This window comes from Ovis canadensis, chromosome 15 (assembly GCF_042477335.2).
Source record: "Ovis canadensis isolate MfBH-ARS-UI-01 breed Bighorn chromosome 15, ARS-UI_OviCan_v2, whole genome shotgun sequence".
In the NCBI taxonomy this organism is placed as follows: Eukaryota; Metazoa; Chordata; class Mammalia; order Artiodactyla; family Bovidae; genus Ovis; species Ovis canadensis.
In genome coordinates, this window is record NC_091259.1 from 43,147,601 (window position 1) to 43,170,396 (window position 22,796).

General features: G+C 41.2%; 1 long non-coding RNA gene and 1 pseudogene across 1 annotated transcript in view; both read left to right on the top strand.

Annotated features, from left to right (window-relative positions):
• Nucleotides 1-17,242, top strand: part of LOC138420808 (uncharacterized) — a 52,459-nt gene extending 35,217 nt beyond the window's left edge. Inside the window, exons 3-5 of the long non-coding RNA XR_011249319.1 lie at nucleotides 7,069-7,178; nucleotides 10,967-11,144; nucleotides 15,791-17,242. This is a non-coding gene — a long non-coding RNA (uncharacterized lncRNA). The remainder of the gene's footprint in view (nucleotides 1-7,068; nucleotides 7,179-10,966; nucleotides 11,145-15,790) is intronic.
• A 3,093-nt stretch (nucleotides 17,243-20,335) lies between these two features.
• Nucleotides 20,336-21,396, top strand: LOC138420422 (large ribosomal subunit protein eL6 pseudogene; annotated as a pseudogene).
• Nucleotides 21,397-22,796: the final 1,400 nt, after the last annotated feature.

Genomic DNA, 22,796 nt, shown 5'->3' on the forward strand with positions numbered 1-22,796 from the left:
ATGGGAGGGGAGTTTGGGGAAGAATGGATACATGTATATGTATGGCTGGGTCCCTTTGCTGTTCACTGAAACTATCACAACATTGTTTTCTGTTAATCAGCTATGTGCTGTGCTGTGCTTAGTCACTCAGTCATGTCTGACTGTGACACACGGACTGTAGTTCTCCAGGTTCCTTTGTCCATGGGGATTCTCCAGGCAAGAATACTGGAGTGGGTAGCCTTTCCCTTCTCCAGGGGATCTTCCCAACCCAGGGATGGAACCCAGGTCTCCTGCATTGCAAGTGGATACTTTACCATCTGAGCCACCAGGGAAGCCCAAGAATACTGGAGTAGGTAGCCTATCCCTTCTCCAGGGGATCTTCCCAAGCCAGGAATCGAACTGGGGTCTCTTGCATTGCAGGCGGATTCTTTACCAGCTGAGCTACCAGAACAGCCCATTAATCAGCTGTGAAAGTGAAAGTAAAAGTCGCTCAGTCCTGTCCGACTCTTTGCAACCCCACCAACTATAGAATTCATGGAATTCTCCAGGCCAGAATACTGTAGTGGGTAGCCTTTCCCTTCTCCAGGGGATCCTCTTAACCCAGGGATCAAACCCAGGTCTCCCACATTACAGGAGGATTCTTTACCAGCTGAGCCACAAAGGAAGCCCATTAATCAGCTATACCCCAATATAAACTAAAAAATTAAAAAAAAAAAAAAAAGCTTGTCATGCCATCAAGTAGTCTTCCAGCTGAATTCTCCATAAGAAAAGAAACAAGTAAAATAAACTAATTAATTAAAATTTTAAAAAGAAAATAAAAAAGAAAAGGAACAAGTCTCTCACGAAAGGGCCTACCTTATTATCCTCGCTATGCTCAGTCACTAGCTAGGGAATCATGGACTTGTGAATTGCCAAGTACCGCAGCAGAGGTCTACAATCAATTATGCTTCCTGTAGTGAGAGACCCAAGAGGCACTTTCTCATCGTTGCCGTAGTCCACCCATTGTACCATGCAGACCCACTTGCCTGTTCAGGTTCAGGGTCGCCTCCTCCATGCTGCCATGGATCTCTCTTCTTGAGGGAAACTTCCTTCCTGTGGGAAGTGTGTTGGAAGAACTACAGCATGTATTCCTGCATTTGATCTCAAGGCCTCAGCTAGTACTCATCCTCTCCTTCCTCCATTTTGAGTTCTAAATTCCCCTCACCCTCAGCTACCACCTCAGCAGGTCTGCATGGCTTTCCTGATCCTGCAACTCAAACTTCTATGTCTGAGGATCCTGAACCCATTGATAATCATACCCCTCTCAGTCCAGGTTGCTACAGGTAGCCATTCATAGTTATAATGGAGCAAAAAGATTCCAGGAGGTGCTCAAGGTGATAGAAGAGGCCTGATACACTCAACTTGCCCCAAAATGGCTGACTGGTCTCTTGGAGGAATAATGTCATAAAAGCAAGCAGTTCAAGACAGGGTGAACTTCACTATAGCCCTCGTCCTTTTCACAGCTTCTTTTCAAACTCAGGTAGCATAAATCAAAGTGCTGTGGTCTGAATGATATATCGTGCCCTCCCCCCACCCCTGGAATTTATATGTTAAAAACCTCACACCCAATGATAATATTTTCGGAGCTGGAAACGTTGAGAAGTGCTTAGGGTGGAATGAGTCCTTAGGAAAGCGACTCCACAGGGATCCCTGGCGCCTTCCACCATGTGAGGACATAGGGAGAAGGTGCCTGCTAATGAATCAGGAACAGGGCCCTCACCAGAAAGTGACCTTGTTGGCACTTGATCTTGGACTTTCCAGCCTCTAGAACTGTGAGCAATAAATTTCTGTTGTTTGTAAGCTGCCTAGTCTGTGGTATTTTGTTAAAACAGCCTGGGTGCACAGGCAAATAAAATTAATTTTTAAGTTTTGTCCTGCATTATACCCTTTAATATTCTGGAAGTAACTGACTCTCTAATAATGTTTAGTACAGTTGTTCTGTCTTGAATCCATGAGATAAAGCTATTTTATGGTAATACTGTGATGTTATTTACATTATCATCCATGGAGTCATCATTGCTAAATCAATCAATCAATGAAAAGGTCTTTAAACTTCCTTTGGTTCCATTTCCAATGTGCTAAGTGTTCAGAAACCTGGAGACCAAAAAACCAGAGGACTTCTGCTTTAGGACAAAAGCTTTTTATTTTTCCCTCTTGAAAAACAAAAAAAAAAACATTCACAGTTTTATTTCGCTATTACTATTGCTCATAGAATGCTGCTACTGCTAAGTCGCTTCAGTCGTGTCTGACTCTGTGTGACCCCATAGACGGCAGCCCACCAGGTTCCACCGTCCCTGGGATTCTCCAGGCAAGAACACCAACCATTTATGTTGACTACCTTTAACCACAGCAAGTGATTTCTTTTGTACAGATAAAACCAGGGGATGGGTAAATAAGAACTGCTTCTTGTACAGGAGCATTTTAGCAGATAAGCAAAGCTCATCTGAGCACATATAATACAACTTTCTACAACCACATACATCCCATTTCAGCTTCTTAAAGTGGCAAAGTGAACATGTTTATTATCATGACCCAAGTTATAACCTCTCTACAGCACATAAAAATAAGCAAAACTATGTATATTTAAAACTATGCTTAGTAATAATCAACAATCCAGTATTCTACATTACTGAGAAGTTATCTAAGTATTCAGTGATTATCTATTAATTTATCTAATACCAGTCCAATGTTTTTGTTTGTTTGCTTTTTGTGTGTGTTTTGTTTTGGGCTGCATCTCACGGCTTTCGGGATCTTCGTTCCCTGACCAGGAAACAAACCTGTGCTCTCTGCAGAGGAAGCACTCTGGAGTCCTGACCACTGGAATTCCCAGTCCAATGTTTTAAGCTAAAAAGAACTTAAACATTAACTTCAGGTTACTACCAAACATACATACTACAAAATGTAATTACTATTGAAATGAAAATGTTGTCGGTGTGATGATTCAATTTCTTTGATTACAAATTTACATTTCACAGTCTCAAATATCATTTATGCCCTTCAGGCAAAGACCACCAGGAACACTCCTGTAGTTGAGCAAGTCTGGTTTATAACTCACTGAAGCAGAAGAGAATATATACCATAGGGAACTGTGGGGCAACTCAGTAAGAGTGTAAGAAAGGACTTACAGTACTAAAGATTTGGTTGGGTGATTTCAGAGAAGGTACAGGAAGAGAGGGTTTACTCTAGGTGAAAGTGGGGACAAACTAGGATTATCTCAATATCTCTTATTCCTAGGGAGGGCACACTAAGCCTAGAGCTATCATTGGTAAAGCGGTATCAGTTACTCATACTAGCTGGTACAGGGAGATATTTGGTATTTTACAGCTTGGACAATATTCTTGTTTTGTCTGCGTTCAGACATTATTGGAATGGGCTTGTTATTGTACTAATCCATCCTGGTCACAGGGTGGTCTTGTCTGTTGTTGACGTTCTGTGAAATTATTCATGTCCACCAGGAGCACATTAAGACCTAGCTGTGAGTGCCAAGCCAGCCTGCATTGGCAGGCGATTCTTAACCTATAGATTTAAATCTACAATTTCAGCTGCAAGCCAAGAGTAAAAACAGAAACCAAAAAACTTACTAGTTTGGATGTCAAAAAGCTGTTTCCCTTCCTGATCAAAAGTTGTTCTCCTTCCTAGTTTACATGGTCTTAAGATGGACAAAGAGATAAACAAATATGACTAACAAAATTTGGGGAATAACTTAGCCATAAGCAATCCAGAAACAAAAATAAATCACAGAACTAATAGTGACTACAAGATACTAGAGAAACATGTGTTACCTAACTCAAGTTTGGCTGCTTGCCACTCAAAAGCCAATTCTGAAGAGACAAATGTTGGTTGGAAAAGAAAGATTGCTTTATTCAGGAGGCCAGCAACCTGGGAAGAAGGCGGACTCATATCCAAGAACCAACTGTCAAGATTCTGCTTGACCATGAACATTTTTAAAGAGATAAAGGGGGATTTAATCACAGTTAATCATTTAGGGAGGGGTCAGAGTCTTTTATCGTCCACTGTGTGCAGATTTTTTTCTGGCTGGTTAGTGGTGAGGTAACAGGGCAGTGCCCCAGGAATCTTGTACTCACTAGGTGGGAGCCTTAGCTCCTGCTGAAGAAGCCGAATATATTGTCATATATATTCCTTGAGGAAGAACCAGGATGATGCTTTTTTATTACACTATTGTTTCTTGACTGCTCCTCATTTGTTTCTTCACTCCCTCCCCTCCCTGATAAGCAACTCTTTGAATCTTCCCTTTGGTACTCAGGGAAGATCTAAGAGGCTGAAGCCTCTTAAAAACAAGAAATGGGGACACAGAAAGGATTTGTACCTGGGAGAGCTCCTTAGTGTCCATATCAGTTCCGCATAGTGGCAGCAAAGTTAATGTTCTTTTGCCACTTGGCATTCATCTCTAGAAGCCAAAAAAATAAGTGTCTGAGTTTAAGACACCCATGAGGTTCCTTTTCCAGCAATGTAATACACCTGGCCCTTTGATGTTAATGCACTGGACATCATGGTGGATAACCTCCATAGCCTGTGGCACAGGTTCAAATCCCTTGTTGAGGAAGTAAGATCTTGCAAGCCAAGTAGCATGCCAGTTCAGTTCAGTTCAGTTGCTCAGTCGTGTCCAATTCTCCGACCGCATGGACTGCAGCACACCAGGCTTCCTTGTCCATCACCAACTCCCAGAGTTCACTCAGATTCATGTCCACTAAGTCAGTGATGCCATCCAGCCATATCATCCTCTGTTGTCCCCTTCTCCTCCTGCCCCCAATCCCTCCCAGCATCAAAGTCTTTTCTAATGAGTCAACTTTTCACATGAGGTGGCCAAAGTACTGGAGTTTCAGCTTTAGCATCATTCCTTCCAAAGAAATCCCAGGGCTGATCTCCTTCAGAATGGACTCCTTGCAGTCCAAGGGACTCTCAAGAGTCTTCTCCAACACCACAGTTCAAAAGCATCAATTCTTCGGCGCTCAGCTTTCTTTATAGTCCAACTCTCACATCCATACATGACTACTGGAAAAACTATAGCTTGCCCCATCCTCCCCCCAAAAATTTGTATATGATATTACCATATTTATCATATACCATACATGATATACTATATTTCTTAGACCCTGAGGAAGGGAAGCATATCTTACTGTCTGCAATAATATGACTTTGTGCTATTCCTGTCTTCATTAGCTTGATTTTGTTATTCTTCTGTGTTCATTAGCATCACTTAATTTCCAAGAGTCTCCCATCCAGACGAATGGCTTGCTTGTTCATTATAGTAACTTCTTGAAAGAACCATCAATACTTTGATGGAAAGCATCAATAGTTTGCCCCTTAAGATTCTTTGAATTCCTCCCCTCAAAATTCTCCTCTTGGCTGTTTCTACCATTCCTTGACTGTTATATCATGACCCTTACCTAATTGTAATTAAGCACTTATTTTGAAAGACTCACCCTAAATCAAACCTCCAATTCTCCATAAAGTCTGTCCTTGCTTTCTCCCTTCAAAATACTGCCAAAGCTTTTTGGAGTGGTGTTCTCCTTTATGCAATAAGCTCTACTTGTCTTACCACAGATTGTATTGGTGGTATATGGGGAGCCACGTGTGAAATGCACATATAAAATCCATCAGGAATACTGAAAAGACTCATTTAGTAAATGCAAAACTGACTTCCTCCACAGTGGAGCAGGGAAACTGAGTGAACCTCTACCCAACAAAATTAATGAACAAAACAACAAAGGTCAACAATCCTACATGCAGCAACTAAGACCTTGTGCAGCCAAATTAATAAATAAATAAATTTTTAAAAATCTATATATATAAAAAAAAAACCTATACACCAGGGCTTCCCTGATGGCCCAGTGGTAAAGAATGCACCTGCTAATGCAGGAGACATGGGTTCAATCCTTTGTCCAGGAAGATCCTCAGGTTGCAGAACAACTAAGCTCACATGCCACAATGAGTGACCCAGCACTCCAGGGCCCGGGAGCCTCAACTGCCGAAGCCCACGTACCACGACTGCTGATGTCCTTGCACCCTAGAGCCTGTGCTCCAGAGCAAGAGAAGCCACCACAGTGAGAAGCCCATGCACGCAACTAGAGAGTAGCCCCCACTTGCCACACCTAGAGAAAATCCTGAGCAGCAACAAAGACCCATCACAGCCAAATAAATTAAGTTACAAAAAATACCTATACACCAAAGCAAACTCTTTACAAAAGCCTTGAAGATTTTCTAATAGTTGCCACCTCGCTTCTGAGTCTCACCAGCTTCTCTGTTCTGCTTCCTGTGCCAGGCACCTTCCTCTGCAGTAAAGTCTTGCACTTACACTTCCCTGCCAAGCTTGCTCATGCTTCCTTCCCTTTCCTTAAATGTATCATTTTGCCCAAGATTCTCTCCACTCTTCTTTCAATGCATGTTCTTTAGAGTTTTCAAGGCTGATTTCAAAATCAATCCTTTACAGGAAGTCATCCTTGATTGACTCATCCCAAAGCCCTCCTCTGTATTCCTCTTGGTAATTTCTCACCTTATCAAGCCCAGCCTTCATACAATTCTTAGTCTTCTTGGCCTCTTGGCAGCGTTTGATGCTTTTGGACAGTCCCCTCTTGGCATTCTCTCCTCCACTGGCTTCCTTAATAGGGCATTCTTCTTCCTTCCCTGACCTTTCTCCTGTTTCCTAGCCTGCGTTCTGTCACCTAAACGGAGAGGTTCTCCAGTGATTTGCTTGAGTTGAGCAGACTTGTTTATCTGCAGTGCCCGGCACCTCACTCAACCTCTTTTGTGTTATTTGTACTATCTCCAGTGTTCACCACACTCATCTGGCAAAGAAAGACAAAGAGCAAACATGGACGTCCACTCTGTACTGAGACTTGCCTTGAGAAATGCCCCAGGGAGCCCTTGTTAGGGCTGCAGCGTGGTGTGCATTAGCCAGTGGGGAAAGCACACCTTTGTAGGGGAAGAAAAACTTTCCTAGGGTCTCTGGCTGGGTCTGAAAATTAAACTGAAAAAGGCAGACTAATAGGAGAAAAGCAAACTAACTTATTTGATATTTGTGTGTCACAGGAGCCTGCATAAAGAAATGAAGGTTTAAGGAAACAGAGCTGAGTATTTTATGCTAGGTTTGATGGAGCAAGGACCGTCATGGAGGGATGTGATAGATTAAGGAGTATGAGGTAAGTAAATTGGGAAAAACTTAGCAAGGCCTGTTTGTTAGGATGCTTCTTGGCGTCCCTTTGTCTTCAGGTAAGGATGCTCCTTCCCCCTGAATATAAGGAAGGTAACTCTCACATGAGTGTTTTATGACATTTCAGGGGGAAAGGATGAGGGGAGGGTCAGAGTGACCTTCCTACTTCTGTCATTTTCTCAAAACTCCTTCAGTTTAAAGTATTCAGGATGCTAAGGTGCCATATTTTGCGGTAGTGTGTCCAGCATCCCATCGCCTTCCATGGGTTCGACTTGCCAGTACTTCTCTAGCATAAGAAGTGGGTGTAGCCAAAAGAACAAATGTCCCCTCTCAGCACTTGCTTTATAGTCCTTTCTTAAGGAGACAGCAAAGCATGGACTTGGGAGAAGACTACATGGATTCTGCCACTTACTAGCTGTGTGATCTTGGGCAAGTTACTTTTCTGTCCTCCAGTTTCCTCATCTATAAAATGGGGATAACAGCAGTGATGATATCTCATAGAGTTGTTACAAGGATTAGATGACTTAATATTTATTTGGAAAGTACTTAAAACAATGCCTAGCACATATTAAGTGTTATAGAAATATTATACAAAGATACATGAATAATTTTGCTACCTAGTTAATCCATTTTCGAGTAATATGTTCAGGTACACTAATGCTAAGTATAAAGTGAAGTGAAAGTGTTAGTCGCTCAGTCATGTCCGACTCTCTGTGACCCCATGGACTGTAGCTCGCCAGGGTCCTCTGTCCATGGGATTCTCCAGGCAAGAATACTGGAGTGGGTTGCCATTCCCTTCTTCAGGGGATCTTCCTGACCCAGGGATTGAACCCGAGTCTCCTGCATTGCAGGCAGATTCTTTACCACCTGAGTCACCAGGGAAGGCCTGGTGCTAAGTATTATGAGAATGTTAAAACTTTCTCAAAGGAAAAGGAGTAGGGAGGGACAAGGTATATCTACAAAAAAATGGATGGGTATTTTTAAAGATTATTTTTTTATTTGGCTGGGCTGGATCTTAGTTTCAGCGCTCAGTGTCTTTGGATCTTCGTTGCGGTACACAGAATCTTTAGTTGTGGCATACGGGATGTAGGTTTCTCACCAGGGATCAAGCCCAGGCCTCCTGCAATGGGAGCCTGGAGTCTTAGCCGCTGAACCACCAGGGGAGTCCTAATGGGTTTTTCTCCACCACCACCCCCCGCCCCATTTTCTGGTTGTGAGTAACGTTTGTTGAGAACACCTGACATCCCTGCTCACATATCTGTGCAGAGGACATCCCTGCTCACATATCTGTGCAGAGGACATCCCTGCTCACATATCTGTGCAGAGGACATCCCTGCTCGCATATCTGTGCGGAGGACATCCCTGCTTACATATCTGTGCGGAGGACATCCCTGCTCACATATCTGTGCAGAGGATATCCCTGCTCACATATCTGTGCAGAGGACTTGTTCGGTTCCATTGCAAGATCTTCCATAGCCTGCTTTGTCCTCCTGAAAGTAACCTTCCTTTCAGTTCCTCTCCCTAATGCTGCAGACCTGCTCCTTTGCCCCAGCCCTGCCCTCTGTGCCCCTGAACTAGGGAGAGAATCTCCTAGATGCAGAATGCCTGCCTGGCTAACCACACAGATGCACCAGACGTGGCCTTGGCCTTCCGGTCACTCACAGACCAAGAGGATCAGTACTGTGAAGTCTTGAAACTAGCCATTTTGGTAGTATATGAAAACTTAATTTGCTTTCATGTGGTTCTCTAGCATAATTTACATCCACTCCTCTAACCATAATCAGTCAGTTATGACTTACATTAACTTACCCAGAAAAACACCCACTTCCTGAGAGGAAATTATGTTATACCAACGTCTTCTGTGGTTTTTTTGCCCAGTGCATTTTTATTTTAATTGCTGAGAAAGAAGTTCACCTCTGAAAAGAATTTTAAGTCACTTGACTTTGTAGAAAATGTCCTGAGCTGGAAGTCAGGCATTTTGAATTATAATCCTTGTTCTCCCCTTTCAGCACCAAGAGTGAGCTGCTTCACCTTTTCAGGTCCCCACTTACTGAAACATTCAGTGGTAAAGAAAACAGCAACTGTTTTTTGATGCTCTTACGAAATCAAGCTTCTTCTGTATCAGTGAAGCACTGGGACTGGATACCAACTAGTCTAATCTCTCATTTTACAGAGGATTAAACTGAGGCTTGATACTTGATAAAGTGGCTTACCAAGGTCAGACATCTAGCTAAGATCAAAGACAAGACTGTGTGATGAAGAACTGTGTTTTGTTCTTTGCTAGACCTCAAGCCATTGTGTGCCTACTGGTTATTATGTAGCAGACAAGAATATGCTTAGATTAAAACAGTTTTCTTCTTTTATCTAGACAGTTTCCTTCGAAGGAAATAAAGTCCTTGCATTCATTGTGGTGTACTTTGAAGGATTACAGCTTTTATCTTATGTTGTTGATTGTAATAATTAAAACTTTGAATAGCTTTAAACATTATTTGTGGGATACAGAAAAAATTAAAAGTAAAAGTTTCTTTAAGATGAAAAATGTTTAATTTTGTAACTCAACAAGATGCTTAGCCTGCAGAAAAAAGAGAATGTTAATCTTTATTTGGATATAAGGATTATAACAGGATTTCCCTTGTGAGAAGAAAAAAACATAGGGACAAGTTTTAGAAACTTGAAGGTTTTTGATAGTTAACACAGTGGCAATTAATTTTCCTCGGATTTCTTGCAATTTATTCTTGTATAATAACATTCATCTAAAGATTATACATGAGTTTTAATCTTGTCTATACTTAAGTTTTATATAACCGCTTTTTAATTTTTTATTGAAGTATAGTTGATTTACAATGTTGTGCTAACTTCTGCTGTACAGCAAACTGACTCAGACATATATATACATTCTTTATTATATTCTATTCCTTTATGGTTTATCCATAACCTGTTTATTTCTCTTAGTTTTCAGATAAGCAAATCAAAAATTTCAAAAGCAAGATACTCTCAAAAGCCCTGCATTGCCTGTTTCTTACTTTATTTAACAAACTCACGCCTGGATGTGACTTGATTCAAATTTAGCCTTGCCTGTTATAGGAGTGATGATTTCATCATGCAGCCTGCAAGTTCAGGATTTGCCAGATAAACTGAGATCTCCTAACTCCTAAGCAATCACCTACCACCATCTTTTCAACCCTTTCTCAGGTTCTCTTCCCATTCCCTCAAATAATTTTACTTCAGCTTCCCCTGGTTTGCCTTTGGGCTTCCTGTGGGACCCCTGTGCAAGCACCTTTTTCTCTCTCTCAGCTTCAGTCCATCTCAGGCAGGATACCTGGCTAAAACAGCCTGAGCTAGTGCCCTGCCCTGGATTAGAGAGAGGGAGATTTAGACACCTATTATTGCCCAGTGTATGAGGCAAGGTATGCCCATAACTCTATGAGGAAACAAGAAGAGGAGGCAAGTCAAAGACTTGCTCCAGGGACTTCCCTGGTGGTCCAGTGGCAAGACTCCACGCTCCCAATGCAGGAAGCCTGGGTCCAATCCCTGATCAGGTAACTAGATCCCACATGCCACAATTAAGAGTTTGCATGCCACAACTAAAGAGTCCTCATGCTGCCCGAGACCTGATGCAGCCAGATGGATAAAAACATTTGAAGACAACGACAACAAAGGCTTTCTCCAGTCCCTAGATGTAGAGTACTTGGGCAGCAAGCATTAGGTTCCGGGTTGGAAACTTACAACCCCCAAAGGAAAGAGAAGATGATAAATACTGTTTCTGAATTCTTGTAGAAAGCAGAAGTGCACTGCAAGTGGGGATGTGTTTTCAGCAGCTTTGTTACTCAGTGTGATCGAGGAACCAGTAGAATCAGCATCACCCGGGAGCATCTCAGGCCCCACCTCAGGTCTTCCAAACCCACATCTGCATTTTAATAAGACCTCAAGGTGATTGGTATGCACACTGTCTAAGGTGAGTCTGGCTCCATCTGACCTTTTCTATGAAAGGCCTCAGAATGTCCAGGGCTGAGAGACAGACTTGGGCACCTCAACATGTACCAGAGTCAAGTGCTAATCTAGTCATCCACAGAGAAACTCACTGCCACAGGGCTTACATACTTGAAGGCTGAGTGCCTGCTCATTTCTCCCTATTGGCAAACTTAACCCAGGTGGCTAGATCCTCATCAAGTTACTGGGAGAACCTGGGATACTTACTCTCCCCTCCTAAATTGTTCAGTGTTCCTCCAAATACATTATTTCCAACCTAAGAACCTTTCAGTCTCCTTCTTTCACTTGCGAAAAACAATTGTACTTTGCCTCATTTTCTCAAGCTTGGGGGACATCTCTGAGTAACTCCCAAATAATTTTGATACTTATAAGTCAGTTACACAACCTCATTAAATCCTTATAACAGCCAAATATTCAATAGGTACTATTATCCGCATTTCACAAATGCAGAAACTGAGGCTCAGAGATTTTAAGCAACAGATTCAAGGTCACACATCAGAATCCTAGCTGACTCCAAAGTCAGTGGCTTTAGCACCTGCAACATACACAACCACCTCTTTAGCCTTTTCCTCAGACAAGCTCCATAGCTGCTTTGCAAGCTGTTATTTACAGACATGTGGCTTGTTTTCCTGCTCCTTCGTGTGGTTCATACGTCAAGTGTCAACCTCTTCATTATGATTACTATCATTGGCATCATCATCAATTAACTTTAGTTGAAAGCTGTTGTGGTGCCGGGCTCTATACTTTTAATTCCCTGTCTGCAGTCTCTACCTGTACACACTTCCTTTTAAGCAACCACATTGCTAGGAATATTTTCTTCTGAAAGTGTGACAAAGCATGCAGATGCCGAGGCACCTGTTTTAGTGCTGGAAACTGGAGGAAAAAAAAGACATTTTGTGAGTTATTCACTGTGTACAAAATCTGAGCAATTGATAATCTTCTTTCACACTTCATGTTTGATGACTTCAAAGGTCAAGATAAATCCTTTCAACCAGAGGAAAAATAAATCCATAGGAGTTTAATCTGTGGTTTACCACTGTTCATTGTCGAACTCGTATGCTTTTATTCTGTTCTGATTTCTTTTTTAATTTTTATTGGAGTATAGTTGATTTCCAATGTTGTGTTATTTTCAGGTATACAGCAAAGTGAATTATACACACACGTATGTGTGCGTGCTCAGTTGTGAAGTTGTGTCCAGCTCTCTGTGGCCCCATGGCGTGTAGCCCACCAGGCTCCTCTGTCCATTGGATTTTCCAGGCAAGAATACTGGAGTGGGTTGTCATTTCCTTTTCCAGGAGACTTTCCCAACCCAGGGATCTAACCTGTATCTCCTGTGGCTTCTGCATTTGCAGGCACATTCTGCATGTGTTCAGTCTGTTTTACATTCTTTTCACATATAGGCCATTATAAGTGTTGACTTACATGTGAAATGTATTGGGTAGAGTTGCCTGGGCTGTATTTTAATTTTTTTTTTCCTAAGACTGTGGAAAATTCTGAAAGAGATGGGAATACCAGACCACCTGACCTGCCTCTTGAGAAATCTGTATGCAGATCAGGAAGCAACAGTTAGAACTGGACATGGAACAACAGACTGGTTCCAAATAGGAAAAGGAGTATGTCAAGGCTGTATGTTGTCACCCTGCTTATTTAACTTGTATGCAGAGTACATCATGAGAAACACTGGGCTGGACAAAGCACAAGCTAGAATCAAGATTGCTGGGAGAAATATCAATAACCTCAGATATGCAGATGACACTACCCTTATGGCAGAAAGTGAAGAGGAACTAAAAAGCCTCTTGATGAAAGTGAAAGAGGAGAGTGAAAAAGTTGGCTTAAAGCTCAACAGTCAGAAAACGAAGATCAAGACATCTGGTCCTATCACTTTATGGGAAATAGATGGGGAAACAGTGGAAACAGTGTCAGACTTTATTTTGGGGGCTCCAAAATCACTGCAGATGGTGATTGCAGCCAGGAAATGAAAAGACGCTTACTCCTTGGAAGCAAAGTTATGACCAACCTAGACAGCATATTCAAAAGCAGAGACATTACTTTGCCAACAAAGGTCCGTCTAGTCAAGGCTATTGTTTTTCCAGTAGTCATGTATGTATGTGAGAGTTGGACTGTGAAGAAAGCTGAGCGCCAAAATATTGATGCTTTTGAACTGTGGTGTTGGAGAAGGCTCTTGAGAGTCCCTTGGACTGCAAGGAGATCCAATCAGTCCATTCTAAAGGAGATTAGTCCTGGGTGTTCGTTGGAAGGACTGATGCTAAAGCTGAAACTCCAATACTTTAGCCACCTCATGCAAAGAGTTGACTCATTGGAAAAGACCCTGATGCTGGGAGGGATTGGGGGCAGGAGGAGAAGGGGATGACAGAGGATGAGATGGCTGGATGGCATCACTGACTCGATGGACCTGAGTTTGTGAACTCTGGGAGCTGGTGATGGACAGGGAGGCCTGGCATGCTGCAATTCATGGGGTTGCAAAGAGTCGGACACGACTGAGCCACTGAACTGAACTGAAGACATTTTATTTTATTTTTATTCTCTCTTTTTTTAACTGAAATATAGTAGCCTCCTAGGTGGTTTAGTGGTAAAGAATCCATCTGCCAAGCAAGAGATGTGAGTTCAATCCCTGGGCCGGGAAGATCCCCTGGAAAAGGAAATGGTAACCCACTCCAGTATTCTCACCTGGGAAGTCCCATGGACAGAGGAGCCTGGTGGGCTACAGTCCATGGGGTCCCAGAAGAGTCACCCACAACTTGGCAACTAATAAACAACAACAACAATCCAAATGTAGGGGAAAAGTTTGGTGGGTGTACAAGTGAAACAAAACTGGCTAATGTGTTGATAATTGTTGAAGCTAGGTGATGAGTACCTAGGGATTCATTATACTATTCTCTCTACTTTGGTATATCTGAAATTTTTCAGTTAAAGAATGAAAAAAAATCCTCATAGGTCCCATGAATATTAGAAAATATATGTGAAAGTGCTGTAGTTTGGAATAATACCATTTTCAAGCACTTATTGTGTGCCTTAAGCCACAGAACACTTTATGTACATTATTTCATTTAAGTATCAGAACAGTTGCATGAATGAGGTAATTGTTATTATCTGCATTTTAGAGATGAGGAAAAAGACATAGAATCTAAGCAAATCACCCAAGGTCACATAGCTAATAAGTACCAAAATCAGATTCAAACCTTAGCTGACCTCCAGAGCCCATGCTCCATTGCCTCTCATCTGATGAGCATTTCAGTAATAACCAATAAGAGCTGCCATTTTTTGTGTTCCATCTAAAGCCTCCTCGACATTATCTCTGACTTTTTCACTTTTTCCCTTTTCTTCCTTATGCCCACTGTTTAAAAGTATCTGTCCTAAACAGTGGAGAAACAAAATAATTTCCTTGACATCATTAGTTAACAATTCAGGAGTATTGATCAAGAATATTATATTTCTCAGAGAGGAAAAGGTCAGTAAGGCTTGAAGAAGTAAGAAAAAACCCTTTTGGACTTGGAGCTTCAGCATCCCACAGACCCACTTTGAGAAGCTGAGAAATCTCTGGACTTTCTCCCCCAGAGAAAGCACACGTATACATATACACACAAAATTTGCATTCCATATCAAGAAGCTTGTGAATTCCCTGAAAGCCATCTATGAATCCCTGGCCTAGGTAAGCGAGGGGAGAATATTCCAGGCAGAAGTCACAGTACTATTAGTTACAGGAACGTGAGGTGAACCATCTGCTGGATCGCTTAGTGCTTGTAAGGAAATAGGAAATCAGACCAGAAGGGCAGAGAGGTAACCAGGCAAAGAGGACACTGGAGAGTCCACTGTTCTTACCCTTGGATCCCACCCCTGGGAATTTATCTTAAGGAAAAATTCATCTAATGATTATTTACAACACTCAAACACCTACATAAGACAGTATTGCAATACAATCTAATACTGTAGCTAAGAAAAAACTGGAAACAACCTAAATTTTGATAATGGAAAGATATTAAAAATTAGGGTGCTTCAAATTGCTAGAATAATGTTTAGCCATTGAACACAGTAATTCTAAATCCTTTGCATAAGTAAGTGTCTAGAAAAATTGGCCAAGATTTTAAAATAGGCAGAAGAGATTACTGTACTGGCGTGCTTTCTGTGGAATGCTAGGCATTATCTAGTGAATCAGCTGAGGATACATAGATTCTATAGGGATGGGCACTTCCGATTGTCTTTCTTCTAACTAGGCTATTTTACAGTTCTTTGGGAAGTTAAATTATAGAAAACTGATAGTGATGCAAAAGATCTTTGTTCACAAAAATGCACATGAATTTTGTTAATAGAAATATAATTAATTTCCACTCTGTAAGCAGATGACCCAAAACATTATATTGCCCTATAAGATATTAATCAGATTTGCATCTCTTAGCAAATTTATTCCAGCATTCCTAATTGCTTCTGTTTATCTACTCTTCAAATTCTGCTTTGAATTGGTCTTAATATCTTACTGATCATGTTGATTAACTAGGTGAAAAATCCTTAGCATCTGTGTTAGTTATTTATTGCTTCATAACAAATAACCCCCAAACTTAGTGGCAATAAGTGGTGTGTGCTAATTTGTTTCAGTCTTGTCCGACCCTTTGTGACACAATGAACTGAAGCCCATCAGGCTCCTCTGTCTCCGGAATCCTCCAGGAAAGAATATTGGAGTGGGTAGCCATGCCCTCCTCCAGGGGATTTTCCTGACCCAGGGATTGAACCTGTGTCTCATTTCTCCTGCATAGGCAGGTGGATTCTTTACCACTAGCATCACCTGGGAAGCCCAGTGGCTAAAAAGCAAACATTTGTTATGTCATAATTTCTATGAAGCACAAGCTGGAATCAAGATTGCTGGGAAAAATATCAATAACCTCAAATATGGAGATGACATCATTGTTATGGCAGAAAGAGAAGAAGAACTAAAGAGTCTCTTGAAGAAAGTGAAAGAGGAGAGTGAAAAAGTTGGCTTAAAACTCAACATTCAGAAAACTAAGATCATGGCATCCAGTCCCATCACTTCATGGCAAATAGATGGGGGAACCGATGGAAACAGTGAGAGACTTTATATTTGGGGGCTCCAAAATAACTGCAGATGGTGACTGCAGCCATGAAATTAAAAAATGCTTGCTCCTTGGAAGAAAAGCTATGACCACCTAGATACTATATTGAAAAGCAGAGACGTTACTTTGCCAGCAAAGGCCCATCTAGTCAAAGCTATGGTTTTTCCAGTAGTCATGTATGGATGTGAGAGCTGGACTATAAAGAAAGCTGAGCACCAAAGAATTGATGCTTTTGAAGTGTGGTGTTGGATAAGACTCTTGAGAGTCCCTTGGACTGCAACAAGACCAAGCCAGTCAATCCTAAAGGAAATCACTCCTGAGTATTCATTGGAAGGACTGATGCTGAAGCTGAAACTCCAATACTTTGGCCACCTGATGTGAAGAACTGACTCATTTGAAAAGACCCTGATGCTGGGAAAGGCTGAAGGCAGGAGAAGGGGATAACAGAGGATAAGATAGTTGGATGGCATCACCGACTCAATGGGCATGAGTTTGAGTAAGCTCCGGGAGTTGGTGATGGACAGGGAAGCCTGGCATGCTGCAGTCCATGGGGTAGCAGAGTCGGACATGACAGAGCGAATGAACTGAACTGAACTGAATTTCTGTGAGCTAAGAATCTGCAAGTAACTTAGTTGGGTGTGGGTCAGGGTATCTCATGAGACTTCAGTCTTCTCAAGGCTTGACTGAGAAAGGATCCAATTCCAAGCTCATTCATGCAGTTTTTGACAGGTCCCAGAAGATCTACTTCTAAACTCGTTCACATGGGCACCTTCACAGTGCTGTCTCATGATATGGCAGCTGGCTCCTCTCGGAACTGAGGAATCCAAGACAGACACACACACAGAGAACACGCCATGTGAAAGCCACAGTCTTTTTATAACCTGATGTGACATCGTCATTTCTGTCATATTCTATTCCTATGAGGCTTCCAGCTAAAATTTGTTTCCAGCTGAAGATATTTGATAATAAACAGATACAAGAAGAGGTTTTTTTCTCCCTAAACTCCCTTTGTCTGCCTAAAAGCAGAGCCTCCCAATAGAAGCTCAGCTGTCATACATCCTCTTCTAAGGAAGAAGACTAACCAGGGAAGGTTGACCCTATCACCAGAGAGGGCTGACAGCACCAGGATAAGAGATTACCTAAACAGACATTTGATAGATTTTCTTTTCTTGGACTCCAAAATCACTGCAGATGGTGACTGCAGCCATGAAATTAAAAAATGCTTGAAAAAAAAAAAAAAATAAAAAAAAAAAGAAAAAAAAATAAAAAATAAAAAATGCTTGCTCCTTGGAAGGAAAGCTATGACAAACTTAGTTGTGTTGTTGTGCTTAGTTGCTCAGTCATGTCTGACTCTTTGAGACTGCATGGACTGTAGCCCACCAAGCTCCTCTGTCTGTGGGATTTTTCAAACAAAAATACCAGAATCAGTTGCATTTTTTTTTTTAATTGGCATGCTGTGCAGCTTGCAGTATTTTAGCTTCCCAGCCAGGAACGGAACCCGAGCCCCCTGCAGTGGAAGCACAGAGTACTAACCACTGGAATGCAAGGGAATTCCCTGCTTCCCCTATTAAGATGGTATATAAGCTCCAAATTCTAACTGCCTCCTTGAGTCACATTTTCCTGTGTGCCCCTGCAAATATATGTGATTTAGAATTTGTCTTTTCTCCTGTTAATATGTCTTTTATCAGTTTAATTCACAGGCTCCCAATCACTAAATCTAAGGGAATGCAGGAAAAGTTTTTCCTTCCTGACATGTAGAAGCCAGTCAATAAGAGCAGCCAAGCTCAAGGTGAGGGGACTATACAAGGTGATGACAAGTAGGAGGCAGAAATCATCGGGGTCATTTTAGAAGCTGCATCACAACATGTTTGCATAAAAGTCAGGCTTTTAAGTCTGAAAATAATACTGTAGCACAAAGAAAAGATTTATGATATAAAGTCACACAAAAAGAACAGACTATGAAAATGGGTATATACCATTATTTCAAACATTGAAATAATACTATGCCTATGGACAGTACTGGCAGAGAAACAGAGAAAAAGAAATATCTAAGAATATAACAGCTATGTGAGAGTGGAGTTTAAAATCTGGGGCTCTTTTTCATTCTTTCATTAATTCTTTTTTTTTCTTTAAAATTATTTCAAATATTATTTTGTTTTCAACTCAAAAGCAAAAATCAAAAGAAGGCTTGATCTTATCAGGATAGAAAATATGAAGTCCTAAATTGATCAAACAGGAATGCATCAGGATGAAAGCAAGATTTCTTTAAGTGAGTAAAAAAGAAACTGTGTATTTCAGGAAAGCAATCAAAGGGTAGTCACTTGAGATTTGAATGTGAAAAAAAGAAAATGAAAAGAGAGTTCACTGTACTATTGGAATCTTTATTCTTAGCAAAGTTTGAGGCCGAATGATAGGCAGATTGGAATAATTGAGAGGAAGGAGGTCCCCTGGGGAACTGCCTCAGTCTTAGAGAGCCCAGGCTCTGAGCCTCAGCACATCTGTGATCACCTGTGACACATTCTCCCACCAAAGCTGCAGAAGAAATCCAAGCCAGGAGATGGAAATCTTAATTATTCAAGCTGTGAAAACAGCAAGTCCTTTGAAATCTTTAATTGATTTGCATACCACTGGGTTCAGTGAGTTTAAGATACATAGCCACCACTGCTGCTCCAAAGCCAGTTTTGATAAAGGAATTGGCTTCAGTTTCTGTTGCATTTTCTCTAAATTAATAAACTGAGGTAAATTTAGAGCCAGGGGGACTAAGAACTCTAAACTCTTTTTGAATAAGTGAGTGGCATGTTTGGTCTGCTCCCTAGCCAACACATTAGTAATGGATAGAGTGCTAGTTCATGGTTAACAGCTGTTTTTCTGAGAGATGGAGAGAGAAAAGGCCTGAGCTGTAGCATTTGCTGGGATAATACTCCTAGTAGGGGTATGTTTGCAAAGTCATTGAATGAAGAACTGGGGAGAGATATGCAGTTATTACACACTGTTGTATAGGACTTTTACCCTACAAAATCAGCCAATATAAATAATTTCAAGAATGTAGGTTATGGCAATATGTAGCAGAATAAGGAAGTGGTGAGTTTTGATTATTTTTTGGTCTTTGTTCTTGATGTAATTATTTAATTGTAATTGTATATAAGTTAATTTTTAATAATGCATTGTTTAACAGCTGGCTCACAAAATTCCTGAAAATTGAACAGCTGGCTCTTTTGAACTGTTATTAATATAGAACAGTTCTGACATAACACTAAAGGCCAAAAGTTTGCTCTCTATCAGTGAAGTAATAGTGAAAGGTAAGTGGTTATTGCCAACAAAAATTATTGGCCTCAAAATTAGGAATTTGCAGAACACAGTTTTTTTTATTATAAATATTTGATATTTTTATTGTGATATAATTGACATTTAACATTATATAGCTTTCAGGTGCATCAGTGATTTGCTGTATGTACTGCAAAATGATCACCACAATTTAGTAAACATCTGTCACTGCACACAGTTACAATTTCTTTATGAGAACTTTTAAAATTTAGTAACTTCCAAATATACAATGCAATATTATAAGCTATAATCACCATGTTTTTGTTTTTTTTTTTTTACTTTACAATATTGTATTGGTTTTGCCATACATCAACATGAATCCACCACGGGTGTACACATGTTCCCCACCCTGAACCCCCCTCCCCCCTCCCTCCCTGTACCATCCCTCTGGGTCATCCCAGTGCACCAGCCCCAAGCATCCTGTATCCTGCATCGAACCTGGACTGGCGATTAGTTTCTTATATGATATTATACATGTTTCAATGCCATTCTCCCAAATCATCCCACCCTCTCCCACAGAGTCCAAAAGGCTGTTCTATACATCTGTGTCTCTTTTGCTGAGAAGACAGTTTTATCACCAGATTTTTTAAAATTAAGAATTAGTTTCCCAAGTATAAATGCAAATGTATGTGTTGATCTGAGACTTCAATTTGGAGGAACTAGTGAGTGGAGACATGAATGACTTTAGAAAAAGGTAATTTCTGCTAGAATCTAACAACCAAATGGCTCTAAAATACAGCCCATCAAGAAATCTAAATAGGAAGTTTATAGAAAAGAGCTAGAAAGGCCCTTCATCACATAATAAAAAGACTCATCTTTCAAGAGAATGAGAAGACAAGCCACAGACTGGAAGAAAATATTTGGAAGAGACATATCTGATATAGGAATGTTACTCACGCTGTTTCCCATCTTGCAAGATGGCGGGTGAAAAGGCTGAGAAGCCAGATACTAAGGAGAAAAAACCTGAAGCCAAGAAGGCTGATGCTGGCAAGAAGGCTAAAAAGGTGGAAAAGGTGAAGAAGGTTAAGAAGGGGAAGCCCCACTGCAGCCGAAATCCTGTCCTGGTCAGAGGAATTGGCAGATATTCCCGATCAGCCATGTACTCCAGAAAGGCCTTGTACAAGAGAAAATATTCAGCACCTAAATCCAAGGTCGAAAAGAAAAAGAAGGTTCGTGCCCTTGCTACTGTCACAAAACCAGTTGGTGGCGACAAGAACGGTGGTACCCGAGTGGTCAAACTTCGCAAAATGCCTAGGTATTACCCTACGGAAGATGTGCCTCAGAAACTGTTGAGTCATGGCAAAAAACCCTTCAGTAAGCAAGTGAGGAAGCTGCGTGCCAGCATCACTCCTGGGACCATTCTGATCATCCTCACTGGGCGCCACAGAGGCAAGAGGGTCGTTTTCCTGAAGCAGCTGGGCAGTGGCTTGCTACTTGTGACTGGGCCTCTATCCCTCAATCGAGTTCCTCTGCGTAGAACACACCAGAAATTTGTCATTGCCACCTCCACCAAAATCGATATCAGTGGTGTGAAAATTCCAGAATATCTCACTGACACTTACTTCAAGAAGAAGAAGCTGCGTAAACCCAGACACCAGGAGGGTGAGATCTTCGACACAGAGAGAGAGAAATACGAGATCACAGAGCAGCGCAAGGTTGACCAGAAAGGTGTGGACTCGCAAATTCTGTGAAGAATCAAAGCTGTCCCTCAGCTCCAGGGCTACCTCCGCTCTGTGTTTGCTCTCACAAATGGAATTTATCCTCACAAAGTAGTATTCTGAACTTCTTGCAAAGAACCTAATTAAATAACTTGTCATTTCAAAAAAAAAAAAAAAGGAATGTTACTCACAATATACAAAGAACTCTTTAAACTCAACAGTGAGAAAACAAACAATCTAATTGAAAAATGAGCAAAAGACCTGAGAAGATACATAGATGGCAAATACGCATGTGAAAAGATGCTCAACGTCATATGTCATTGTGAAGTGGAAGTCGCTCAGTTGTGTCCTGCTGTTTGCAACCCCGTGGACTATACAGTCCATGGAATTCTCCAGGCAAGAATACTGGAGTGGGTAGCCTTTCCCTTCTTCAGGGGATCTTCCCAATCCAGAGACTGAACCCAGGTCTCCCACATTGCAGGGGGATTCTTTACCAGCTGAGCCATACTACTAAGTCACTTCAGTCGTGTCCGACTCTGTGCAACCCCATAGATGGCAGTCCATCAGGCTCCATCGTCCCTGGGATTCTCCAGGCAAGAACACTGGAGTGGGTTGCCATTTCCTTCTCCAATGCATGAAAGTGAAAAGTGAAAATGAAGTCACTCAGTTGTCTCCAACTCAGCGACCCCATGGACTGCAGCCCACCAGGCTCCTCCATCCGTGGGATTTTCCAGGCAAGAGTACTGGAGCGGGGTGCCATTGCCCTAACATCAGTGAGATACTATACTATACACCTGTTAGAACAGCGAAAATCCAAAACACTAATAACACCAAGTTCTGAAAAGGATGTGGAGCAATAGGAACTCTCATTTATTGTGGTGGAAATGCAAAATGTTAAGTCACTTTTGGGAAGACCATTAGAAAATTAAATGTACTCATCATATGATCCAGCAATTGAACTCCTTATCAAAATGAGTTGAAAACTTATGTTTGTACAAAACCCTATATGCGGACATTTCTAGCAATATCGTCATTTTATTCATAATTGGCAAAACTTGGCAGCAACCAAGATATCTTTCAATAAATACATGAATGAATAAACTGTGGTACATCCAGACAGTGGAATGTTATTCAGCACTAAAAAGAAATGATCTATCAAGCTATGAAAAAATAAAGAGATATCTTAAAAGCTTATCAGTTTGTGGGAAAAAAAAGCTAATCTGAAAAGGCTACATACAGTGTGGTTCCAACTATGTGACATTCTGAAAAAGGCAAAACTATGGACAGAGTGAAAAGATCAGTGGTTGTCGGAGGTTAGGAGGGTGGAAGGGATGAATCAGCAGAGCACAGAGTATCTTTTGGGCAGTGAAACTACTCTGTAGGATACTATAATGGTAGATACATGTCATCATAAATTTGTCCAAATTCACAGAATGGACAAGAGTGAACTAGAGTGTAAACTGTGGAATTTAGGTGATGATGATGTGTCAGCATGTATCAGTTGTAACCAACGTATCACTCTCGTGGGAGATGATGATAGTGGGGGAGGCT